The sequence below is a fragment of the Phyllobates terribilis genome, unplaced genomic scaffold (assembly GCF_046119375.1).
Source record: "Phyllobates terribilis strain yellow unplaced genomic scaffold, ASM4611937v1 Scaffold_4__5_contigs__length_816908805, whole genome shotgun sequence".
NCBI classification, from domain to species: domain Eukaryota; kingdom Metazoa; phylum Chordata; class Amphibia; order Anura; family Dendrobatidae; genus Phyllobates; species Phyllobates terribilis.
This window is the reverse complement of record NW_027362764.1, coordinates 37,677,819-37,690,997: the sequence shown is the minus strand read 5'-3', so window position 1 is coordinate 37,690,997 and position 13,179 is coordinate 37,677,819.

Below are 13,179 nucleotides of genomic sequence, written 5' to 3'. Positions count from 1 at the left end.
CCCATCCTTATGCAGCCTGATGTGACTAAGCCGTTTTTGGTTGAGGTTGATGCTTCTTCTGTGGGGGTCAGTGCGGTGTTGTCTCAGGAAAACAAGGATGGAGTACATCCCTGTGCCTTTTTTTCAAAAAAAAATTCTGAGACTGAACTTAATTACGATATTGGTAATCGGGAATTGCTGGCTATTAAACTCGCATTTGAACACTGGCGTCATCTCTTGGAAGGTGCGGAATTTCCCATTCAGGTTTTCACTGATCATAAAAATCTGATCTATCTTGATGCTGCCAAGCGCTTGAATGCCCGTCAGGCTAGGTGGGCACTTTTTTTCTCGCGGTTTAATTTTTCCGTTACTTACATCCCGGGTACCAAGAATGTTAAAGTGGATGCATGGTCTCGCAGCTTTTCTCCCATGGTCGGTGTTGAGGAGGAAGAGGAGAGCATTTTACAAGAAGGTGTTGTGATTGCTGCTTTGGACTCCGTTTTGGAGGATGAGATTCTTAAAGCACAGGAGAATGCCCCATCTAACACTCCCCATGGGAGGTTGTTTGTGCCTAGGACCTTTAGGAGAGATTTGTTTGTTGAGTGTCATGAGTCTCGGTTGGCAGGTCATCCTGGAATTTCTGAGACCAAGAGACTTGTGGGTCGCAGTTTTTGGTGGCCTGGATGGCAGAAGGAAGTCATTAAGTGGGTGCGTCAATGTACTGTGTGTGCTAGATCCAAGTCTTCGCATGCTCCTGCTGCGGGGTTGCTTTGCCCTCTGGAGGTTCCTAGTGCACCTTGGACACATCTGGCTATGGACTTTATTACTGACCTTCCTCCCTCTGAAGGTTTCACGGTCATCTGGGTGGTCGTGGACCGTTTTAGCAAGATGTGTCACTTGGTTCCCTTTATCAAACTGCCTTGCGCTAAGACACTCGCTAAGGCCTTTGTCAAGGAGATTGTCAGACTACATGGTGTTCCTACTGACATTGTTTCTGATAGGGGACCTCAGTTCGTGGCTCGTTTTTGGCGTGCCTTTTGTGACAGGTTGGAAGTCCATTTGTCGTTTTCATCCGGATATCATCCTGAGTCTAATGGCCAGGCAGAAAGGAAGAACCAGGATGTTGAGCAGTTCTTGCGTTGTTTTGTGGCAGACAATCAAGAGGGGTGGTCTGAGTTTCTGCCACTTGCTGAATTTGCTCTTAACAACCATACATCCTCTTCTGCTGGGTGTTCGCCTTTTTTTTGTTGTTCTGGGAGACATCCGTCTTTTGGGTCATTCTCCAAATTGGTTTCGGCTGTGCCTGAGGAGGAGAGTTTTTCCGGTGATTTGGAGAGAGTTTGGACGGATGTGCGTGGTAATCTTCAGGAGGCTAACAAAAAATCTAAGAGGTACTTTGATAGGAAACGGCAAGAGGTTTTGTTTGCTGTTGGTGACATGGTTTGATTGTCCTCTAAGAATCTGCGATTGAGGATTCCTTCTAAAAAATTGGGTCCCAAGTTTGTAGGGCCCTTTAAGGTGCTTCAGATAGTTAACCAATCTGCTGTTAGGCTGGAGGTTCCTACGTCCTGGAGGATTAATCCGGTGTTTCATGTTTCTCTGTTGAAAAAAGCTGATGTGTCGGATGGTGACGCCTCTGCCACTGTTCCTCCGGTGGTGGAGGACGGGGAATATGAAATTTCCCGCATCCTAAATTCTAGACGGTATAGAGGGAGTTTGCAGTATCTCGTCGCTTGGAAGGGTTTCGGACCTGAGGATAACTCATGGGTGAGGGCGGATGATGTTTCTTCTTCCAGACTTGTCCGAGCATTTCACAGGAGGTTTCCTGGTAAGCCTGGGCCTAGGGGATCCGGAGGATCCTCTTAGAAGAGGGGGTACTGTTACAACTCTCCTGTTAGTTTTTTTTTAGTTTGCTGGTCACATGACCAGTTTTGCCTATTTAATCCGGCTCCGCCCTCCTGGCATTGCTGGACTTCATTTGTATTTACTACTGTTGAGCTAGCTTGGTGCTCTGTTGCCGTTCTCTGTTAGTTTTGCTAGGTCTTCTGACCTCTTTACTTTTTGTTGTGTGTTTGTCTTTGACTGCTACGATTTCTGCTAGGAGGTGTCCAACTTTTCCCAGTCCCTAGTTCTTGTAGGGATTCCTCCCTCACATCTATAGGTCTTCGTACAGACTAGCCGAGGACTTTAGCGGGTCTGATCGCAGGATCAGGTTCCCCGTTACATCGTAGGGATCTAGTTTAGTTCTATTGTAGGGACAGATCTCCTGTCTTTCCTTAGTCTCTGTAGCAGATCATAACAGTATCAGTGCTGGTCTTTGTAGAGAGATTATTTTCAGTAACAGCGCGGCCATCTGCTGAGGTTCTCCTACATTCACTACTAGGGTGCGCCACCATAGGTGTAATCAGGGTTACCTGGTTAGGGGCCCACTCAGAAGTTTCACCCCCCTGAACCAAAACCCTAGCTACGCCTCTGGGCTGGATGTTAGGTCTGCATGTCTCTCCCAGTAATATAAGCTGGATGTGAGGTCTGTGTGTCTCTTTCCCAGTAATATAGGTTGGATGTGAGATCTGTGTGTCTCTTTCCCAGTAATATAGGCTGGATAGGAGATCTGTGTGTCTCTTTCTCAGTAATATAGGCTGGATGTGAGGTCTGTGTGTCCTCCAGTAATATAGGCTGGATGTGAGGTCTGGGTGTCTCTTTCCCAGTTATATAGGCTGGATGTGAGATCTGTGTGTCTCTTTCCCAGTAATATAAGCTGGATGTGAGGTCTGTGTGCTCTCCCAGTAATATAGGCAGGATTTGAGGACTGTGTGTCTCTTTCCCAGTAATATAGGCTGGATGTGAGGTCTGTGAGTCTCTTTCCCAGTAATATAGGCAGGATGTAAGGTCTGTGTGTCTCTCCCAGTAATATAGGCTGGATGTGAGGTCTGGGTGTCTCTACCAGTAATATAGGCTGGATGTGAGGTCTGTGTGTCTCTTTCCCAGTAATATAGGCTGGATGTGAGGTCTGTGTGTCTCTCTCAGTAATATAGGCTGGATGTGAGGTCTGGGTGTCTCTACCAGTAATATAGGCTGGATGTGAGGTCTGTGTGTCTCTTTCCCGGTAATATAGGCCGGATGTAAGGTCTGTGTGTCTCTTTCCCAGTAATAAAGGCTTGATGTGAGGTCTGTGTGTCTCTCCCAGTAATATAGGCTGGATGTGAGCTCTGTATGTCTCTTTCCCAGTAATATAGGCCGGATTTGAGGTCTGTGTGTCTCTCCCAGTAATATAGGCTGGATGTGAGGTCTGTGTGTCCTCCAGTAATATTGGCTGGATGTGAGGTCTGAGTGTGTCTCCCAGTAATATAGGCTGGATGTGAGGGCTGTGTGTCTCTCCCTGTAATATAGGCTGGATGTGAGGTATGTGTGTCTCTCCCAGTAATATAGGCTGGATGTGAGGTCTGAGTGTGTCTCCCAGTAATATAGGCTGGATGTGAGGTATGCGTGTCTCTCCCAGTAATATAGGCTGGATGTGAGGTCTGAGTGTGTCTCCCAGTAATACAGGCTGGATGTGAGGGCTGTGTGTCTCTCCCAGTAATACAGGCTGGATGTGAGGTCTTTATGTCCCCCAGTATTACAGGCTGGATGTGAGGTCTTTATGTCCCCCAGTAATATAGGCTAGATGTGAGGTCTGCATGTCTTTCCCAACAATATAGGCTCGATGTGAGGTCTGCGTGTCTCTCCCAGTAATATAGGCTAGATGTGAGGTCTGCATGTCTTTCCCAATAATATAGGCTGGATGTGAGGGCTGTGTGTCTCTCCCAGTAATACAGGCTGGATGTGAGGTCTTTATGTCCCCCAGTAATACAGGCTGGATGTGAGGTCTTTATGTCCTCCAGTAATATAGGCTAGATGTGAGGTCTGCATGTCTTTACCAAAAATATAGGCTAGATGTGAGGTCTGTGTCTCTCTCCCTGTAATATAGGCTGGATGTGAACTCTCTATGTCTCTCTCAGTAATATAGCTTATATGTGACGTCTATGTGTCCTCCAGTAATATAGGCTGGATGTGAGAGCCTATGTTTTCCATAAAACTTTCAATATTTTTCCCACTCTGCAATGCATTGTTATTTATGACCCCTCCTTGCTGCTGTTCTAACTCTGATGGAAGGGAACAGAGAGAGCTGTCAGAACCACGGATCCCAGCTCTGATGGATTTATATACTTTTTGCTGCGCACTCAGCTACATAAAGAACTTACAGACACTCCTCAGCAGCAAAATGGTAAAAGAAGGATTAGAAAGTTATTTAACTTTAGAAAGCAAATTCAAATCCTTTAAGGATTGATAAGACATTTTCACTATAAGTCTAAGTGAATCCAAAGTATTCATTAGCAAAGAGAGAAGGGCACAACCTGATTTTTCCGTGAGGTCCTCCTCCCCTAACGTTGGCTCCTTAATTATAATAGTTAGTCTAAAAAAAATGAAGGTTTAAAATCATTAGTTTTTTTTTACTAATATTCTGAATGTTTATCATATTATTGTATATTTCTATTATTATTGGACTTTATTATTCACTATATTATTTTGTTACAATATTGTATTTTATGCAATATTTTTTTTTACTGCTTTCACATTATTATATCGATATTAATTTAGAATCGTTTATGTCTTTTTAGATTATTCTTCAGAGAGATTAGATATACAACAGCTGCAACACGAGGACTTTCTCCTGACGCAACCTGTAGAGTCATTGACCGATAAAGAGAAATCAAATTACGGGACAAACTGTCAATCGGAAGCGCAATTGTTGCCTGATCGCTGGGCTCGTATGACATATCATGGATACAGTGTTGCTAATTCTGAATACATTTTAGCCTCCGAAGGAATAACGTCCTGAGGGCCTGTGTGAGAGAACACCATATATGAGTGTCAGTGGGAACCTACCATCCCGAGAGATACCGCTACACACAATAGGGGAGCGGAGAACATGACACTGGGAATCACCAATTTGTAAACCTCGAGGATCGGATTAATGGGTCTGTCCTCATCTGACAGCTCTGCAGGAAACAAAGCCCTGAATATAGAAAGTAACAAAACCAGGAGAATGCGGGATGCCGGATACATGACAGGAGGGGCCCGATTACCTGGGTGGGACCGAGGATACGGACAATACAACAAGAATGGTGATACCGCAGGTCAAAGGAGACTGGAAGAAACTGAAAATGTATTTAATACCTATAATACCTTACCTTCTCCCCGAGACAAGAGCAGAAGAAAAACCGTATGGAACAGTATTATAGTAGTTATATTCTTGTACATAGGAGGCAGTATTATAGTAGTTACATTCTTGTACATAGGAGCAGTATTATAGTAATTATATTCTTGTACATAGGGGGCAGTATTATAGTAGTTATATTCTTGTACATAGGAGCAGTATTATAGTAGTTATATTCTTGTACATAGGAGGTAGTATTATAGTAGTTATATTCTTGTACATAGGAGGCAGTATTATAGTAATTATATTCTTGTACATAGGGGGCAGTATTATAGTAATTATATTCTTGTACATAGGAGGCAGTATTATAGTAATTATATTCTTGTACATAGGAGGTAGTATTATAGTAGTTATATTCTTGTACATAGGAGCAGTATTATAGTAATTATATTCTTGTACATAGGGGGCAGTATTATAGTAGTTATATTCTTGTACATAGGAGCAGTATTATAGTAGTTATATTCTTGTACATAGGAGCAGTATTATAGTAATTATATTCTTGTACATAGGGGGCAGTATTATAGTAGTTATATTCTTGTACATAGGAGCAGTATTATAGTAGTTATATTCTTGTACATAGGAGCAGTATTATAGTAATTATATTCTTGTACATAGGAGCAGTATTATAGTAGTTATATTCTTGTACATAGGAGCAGTATTATAGTAATTATATTCTTGTACATAGGGGGCAGTATTATAGTAGTTACATTCTTGTACATAGGAGCAGTATTATAGTAATTATATTCTTGTACATAGGGGGCAGTATTATAGTAGTTATATTCTTGTACATAGGAGCAGTATTATAGTAGTTATATTCTTGTACATAGGAGGTAGTATTATAGTAGTTATATTCTTGTACATAGGAGGCAGTATTATAGTAGTTACATTCTTGTACATAGGAGCAGTATTATAGTAGTTATATTCTTGTACATAGGAGGTAGTATTATAGTAGTTATATTCTTGTACATAGGAGCAGTATTATAGTAGTTATATTCTTGTACATAGGGGCAGTATTATAGTAGTTATATTCTTGTACATAGGAGCAGTATTATAGTAGTTATATTCTTGTACATAGGAGCAGTATTATAGTAGTTATATTATTGTACATAGGAGCAGTATTATAGTAGTTATATTCTTGTACATAGGGGCAGTATTATAGTAGTTATATTCTTGTACATAGGAGCAGTATTATAGTAGTTATATTCTTGTACATAGGATATGTATTATAGTAGTTATATTCTTGTACATAGGAGCAGTGTTATAGTAGTTATATTCTTGTACATAGGGGGCAGTATTATAGTAGTGATATTCTTGTACATAGGGGGCAGTATTATAGTAGTTATATTCTTATACATAGGGAGCAGTATTATAGTAGTTATATTCTTGTACATAGGAGCAGTATTATAGTAGTTATATTCTTATACATAGGAGCAGTATTATAGTAGTTATATTCTTGTACATAGGATATGTATTATAGTAGTTATATTCTTGTACATAGGAGCAGTGTTATAGTAGTTATATTCTTGTACATAGGGGGCAGTATTATAGTAGTGATATTCTTGTACATAGGGGGCAGTATTATAGTAGTTATATTCTTATACATAGGGAGCAGTATTATAGTAGTTATATTCTTGTACATAGGGAGCAGTATTATAGTAGTTATATTCTTGTACATAGGAGCAGTATTATAGTAGTTATATTCTTGTACATAGGAGCAGTATTATAGTAGTTATATTCTTGTACATAGGGGCAGTATTATAGTAGTTATATTCTTGTACATAGGAGCAGTATTATAGTAGTTATATTCTTGTACATAGGAGCAGTATTATAGTAGTTATATTATTGTACATAGGAGCAGTATTATAGTAGTTATATTCTTGTACATAGGGGCAGTATTATAGTAGTTATATTCTTGTACATAGGAGCAGTATTATAGTAGTTATATTCTTGTAAATAGGATATGTATTATAGTAGTTATATTCTTGTACATAGGAGCAGTGTTATAGTAGTTATATTCTTGTACATAGGGGGCAGTATTATAGTAGTGATACTCTTGTACATAGGGGGCAGTATTATAGTAGTTATATTCTTATACATAGGGAGCAGTATTATAGTAGTTATATTCTTGTACATAGGAGCAGTATTATAGTAGTTATATTCTTATACATAGGAGCAGTATTATAGTAGTTATATTCTTGTACATAGGATATGTATTATAGTAGTTATATTCTTGTACATAGGAGCAGTGTTATAGTAGTTATATTCTTGTACATAGGGGGCAGTATTATAGTAGTGATATTCTTGTACATAGGGGGCAGTATTATAGTAGTTATATTCTTATACATAGGGAGCAGTATTATAGTAGTTATATTCTTGTACATAGGGAGCAGTATTATAGTAGTTATATTCTTGTACATAGGAGCAGTATTATAGTAGTTATATTCTTGTACATAGGAGCAGTATTATAGTAGTTATATTCTTGTACATAGGGGCAGTATTATAGTAGTTATATTCTTGTACATAGGGGGCAGCTGTAATGCACACACCCGGGCTGAGCGGCGTGTGCGTGTGATTGTAGTGATTCCACTGGACCGTGCCGGAGAGTGAATGCCTGGAGGGGCGTAACTAGGTATTCACTCGATCCGACCAGGGTCGCACGACGGCATACGACGCCAGTGCACCAAGGAGGAACCGAGCAGAGGGACCAGGTGCTACTCCAGGACAGACCCCGGACACGGCTGTTGACCCACACAGGGGAATACAGGAACAGACTGGTAGGCTGGCACACAGACTGGTGGGTATAGGCAGGCACGACTGGTATGCAGGCAGGGGGGTATGCAGGCAGGGGGGTACAGGCAAGCACAGCTAGAGTGCAGACAGGGAGGCACTAGCAGGTAGGAACACAGGCGGGATAGGACCCAGTACACACTGGGACTCAGGAACAATACAGGCAGAGGGGTACAGGCAAGCACAGCTAGAGTGCAGACAGGGAGGCACTAGCAGGTAGGGACACTGGCGGGATAGGACCCAGTACACACTGGGACTCAGGAACAGAACCACAGATGTGGCGGACAAACACAGCAGAGTGAGGCCGCCCAGAGAGGTGAGCGAGAACAGGGCAGGACAAGGCCGCCTGGAGCGGTGAGCAAGAGTAGAGCAGGACAAGGCCGCCAGGAGCGGTGAGCAAAGGGTCAGAGCTGAGCGAGACTGCCGGAGCAGTGAGCAAGAGTAAAGCAGGACGAGACCGCCTGGAGCGGTGAGCAAAAGTGGAGCAAGACTGCCGGAGCAGTGGGCAAAAGGATAAGAGCGGAGCGAGACTGCCGGAGCAGTGAGCAAAAGGGTCAGAGCGGAGCAAGGCTGCCGGAGCAGCGAGCAAAGGAGTCAGAGCAGGCTAGAACCGCCGGAGCGGTAAGCAAAGGAGTCAGAGCAGGCTAGAACCGCCGGAGCGGTGAGCAAAGGAGTCAGAGCAGGCTAGACTGAGCAGGGGGAACAGGGCTCTGTTCACACGGAACAGACAGGAAGGGAAAGGCAGAGCCAGATACCCACAGGGTACTTGCAGTGAAGTAGCGAGAGGACCAGAAGCTCACAAACGGGAGTACAGAGACATCAAGCAGGAGTTAGGTACGAGTTCAGACTGCAGAAAAAGGAAGGGAACGGACATAGAGGCAAAACAGGTAAAGGATAGGAGAGAGTTCAGACTGGAACTGAGTGTACGGAGGAGACCGACACTGCAGTGGAATACAGGAGCGGGTCTGGGAATACGGCCCCCAGAGAGGCAGGATGAACAGGCAAGGAGCGTGTTCAGACAGGACAGACAAGATACAGGAGCGGGTCTAGGTAATCGGCCCCTAGAAGGCGGGAGGAACAGGCTAGGAGCGTGTTCAGACAGGACAGACAAGATACCGGAGCGGGTCTAGATAATCAGCCCCTAGAAGGCGGGAGGAACAGGCTAGGAGCGTGTTCAGACAGGACAGACAAGATACAGGAACGGATCTAGGTAATCGGCCCCTAGAAGGCGGAAGGAACAGGCTAGGAGCGTGTTCAGACAGGCCTGGAAATACAGCCTCCAGGATAGGCAGACAAGAGAACACAGACAGGACTCAGTTCAGACACGGGAACTGATACCGAAAGGCAGGAGACATAGACAGGACTCAGTTCAGACACGGGAACTGATACCGCAAGGCAGGAGACATAGACAGGACTCAGCTCAGACACGGGAACTGATACCGCAAGGCAGGAGACATAGACAGGACTCAGTTCAGACACGGGAACTGATACCGCAAAGCAGGAGACAAAGAACGGGACCTGGCACCTTCAGAGTGCAAGCACACACTGAATGAAACACTATGCTCAGGCAGGGATAGATGGGAGCAGCTGAGCTATATACCAGGTGACAGACAGCAATAGGCTGAGGACGCACAAGGGGTGTGACCCACAGCAGGTACAAAAAGCAGGAAGTGATCGGGCGCCGCCCTTAAGCAGCAGAAACAGACACAAACAGACAGCATGGAGGGAAGCCAGAGAGACATTCTGGACTGGAGATCAAGTGCGCGCTCTTGCACAGTGGGAGATGGACCACCATGCAAGGACGCCGCCAGGTATGTTACAGTACCCCCCCCCCTTACGCCCCCTCTTCTTCAGGCCTGCCAGAATCTTCCACAGGGAATTTGAGGACCAGTTGTTCACTTCAAGGAGATCACTTCCACTGTCCACAGGAAAAACTGATCTCATCTGGTTAGCTAGGATGCTACCTCCTATCCAGCCATCCTCAGCAACAGACGAAACGGGTGGAGTACCAGGAACAGCACACAAGGAAGTCTCTCTCCACATATTTTCAGGTGGCACCCCAGAGGGTACAGGAGACAACTGGAAGTCCTTCACCGGGTTGGAGGGGGACAGAGACTTGAGGGTAATCTCTGCTTCGAGGTACATCTTGTCAAGCTCACAGGAAGAAATAGACGGGTTATCAGGTACATAATGAGGAAAAGTCACTGTCTCTTTGTTATCTGGATGTACCCCGGAGGATTCAGGAAACAACTGGAGGTCCCCCGCCGGGTCAGAAGAGTGCAGAGGCTCAGAGAAAACATCTGCTTCAGAGTACACTAGGTCGGACTCACTGGACGAAGCAGGCGAGGTATCGGGTACCGAGTATAGGAAAGTCTCTGTCCATTCACCACCAGGTGGCACCCAGAAGGGTTCTGGAGACAACTGGAGGTCCTCCGCCTGGTCGGAGGGGTGTAGAGACTCGGGAGTAACCACTGCTTCGGAGTACACTAGGTTGGACTCACTGGACGAAGCGAGCGAGGTATCAGGTACAGAGTATAGGAGAGTCTCTGTCCTTTCGCTACCAGGTAGCACCCCGAAGGGTTCAGGAGACAACTGGAGGTCCTCCGCCTGGTCGGAGGGGTGTAGAGACTCGGGGGTAACTACCACTTTGGGGTACCCATTGTCAGGCTCACAGGACGAAGCGGACAAAGTATCGAGTACCGGGTGTAGAGAAGTCTCTCTCCATTTGTCATCGAGTGGTATCCCGGAGGATTCAGGAGGCAACAGGGGGTCCTCCACCAGGTAGTAGAGGTGCACAGACTCTGAGGTAACCACAGCTTTGGAGCATCCTTGGACATGCACACCGGTAAAAGTGGGTGAAGCATCTGATGCCGGGTGCAGGAAGTTCTCCTGTGTGGAGTCTGGATGGGCAGAAGTCTCTTCGGGCAGGAGAACTGGTGCACTACCCACGCACATTACCCGTTGGGGCTTCTCCAGGATACAGGGAGATGAAGCTTCAGTAGGGACTTCAAGGTTGGGGTCAGGAGGTCTCAGGGAGGACAGACCCTGGCGTGACGGCTTGCCTCTACGTCTAGCACGTCTGGACTGCCTCTTGAGGTTGGGAGAAGTATTCCGGAAAGCGTAGTCACCCTGTGAGGATTCTGGGTGGCCAGTAGTCTCATTGGGCTGGAGGACTATTGCGCTACCCACACACATTACCCGTCGGGGCTGCTCCAGGATATTGGGAAGTGAAGCTTCAGCAGGGGCTTCAGGGTTAGGGTCCTCGAAGACCATACGAAAGGCCACCAGGAAGGCCTGCAGGTCAAGGACGACAGGATCCCATGCTTCCCATAGGGGGGTGACCCATTTCAAGGCATCACCCGCTAGGTAGTCAATCATAAAGGCCACTTTAGCCCAATCGGAAGGAAAATAGAGAGGGTAGGCCTTAAAGTGTAGCATGCATTGCTCCACAAATGCACGACACTGTCTTGGATCCCCATAGTAACGTGGCGGATCCGCAGGAACGAGAGCTGATAGATCCATCTGGACGGTGCGTAATTCGCCTGGAACTCAGCTAAGGAAAAAAAAATAATTATTTATTTATTTTAATGCATGTATTCACTGGAAAACTTCTCAGAGAGCGAAGGCCGTGGGGCTCAACGGGAACCATGGCCTGAGCATGCTGTAATGCACACGCCCGGGCTGAGCGGCGTGTGCGTGTGATTGTAGTGATTCCACTGGACCGTGCCGGAGAGTGAATGCCTGGAGGGGCGTAACTAGGTATTCACCCGATCCGACCAGGGTCGCACGACGGCATACGACGCCAGTGCACCAAGGAGGAACCGAGCAGAGGGACCAGGTGCTACTCCAGGACAGACCCCGGACACGGCTGTTGACCCACACAGGGGAATACAGGAACAGACTGGTAGGCTGGCACACAGACTGGTGGGTATAGGCAGGCACGACTGGTATGCAGGCAGGCGGGTATGCAGGCAGGGGGGTACAGGCAAGCACAGCTAGAGTGCAGACAGGGAGGCACTAGCAGGTAGGAACACAGGCGGGATAGGACCCAGTACACACTGGGACTCAGGAACAATACAGGCAGAGGGGTACAGGCAAGCACAGCTAGAGTGCAGACAGGGAGGCACTAGCAGGTAGGGACACTGGCGGGATAGGACCCAGTACACACTGGGACTCAGGAACAGAACCACAGATGTGGCGGACAAACACAGCAGAGTGAGGCCGCCCAGAGAGGTGAGCGAGAACAGGGCAGGACAAGGCCGCCTGGAGCGGTGAGCAAGAGTAGAGCAGGACAAGGCCGCCAGGAGCGGTGAGCAAAGGGTCAGAGCTGAGCGAGACTGCCGGAGCAGTGAGCAAGAGTAAAGCAGGACGAGACCGCCTGGAGCGGTGAGCAAGAGTGGAGCAAGACTGCCGGAGCAGTGAGCAAAAGGATAAGAGCGGAGCGAGACTGCCGGAGCAGTGAGCAAAAGGGTCAGAGCGGAGCAAGGCTGCCGGAGCAGCGAGCAAAGGAGTCAGAGCAGGCTAGAACCGCCGGAGCGGTAAGCAAAGGAGTCAGAGCAGGCTAGAACCGCCGGAGCGGTGAGCAAAGGAGTCAGAGCAGGCTAGACTGAGCAGGGGGAACAGGGCTCTGTTCACACGGAACAGACAGGAAGGGAAAGGCAGAGCCAGATACCCACAGGGTACTTGCAGTGAAGTAGCGAGAGGACCAGAAACTCACAAACGGGAGTACAGAGACATCAAGCAGGAGTTAGGTACGAGTTCAGACTCTGCAGAAAAAGGAAGGGAACGGACATAGAGGCAAAACAGGTAAAGGATAGGAGAGAGTTCAGACTGGAACTGAGTGTACGGAGGAGACCGACACTGCAGCGGAATACAGGAGCGGGTCTGGGAATACGGCCCCCAGAGAGGCAGGATGAACAGGCAAGGAGCGTGTTCAGACAGGACAGACAAGATACAGGAGCGGGTCTAGGTAATCGGCCCCTAGAAGGCGGGAGGAACAGGCTAGGAGCGTGTTCAGACAGTACAGACAAGATACCGGAGCGGGTCTAGATAATCAGCCCCTAGAAGGCGGGAGGAACAGGCTAGGAGCGTGTTCAGACAGGACAGACAAGATACAGGAACGGATCTAGGTAATCGGCCCCTAGAAGGCGGAAGGA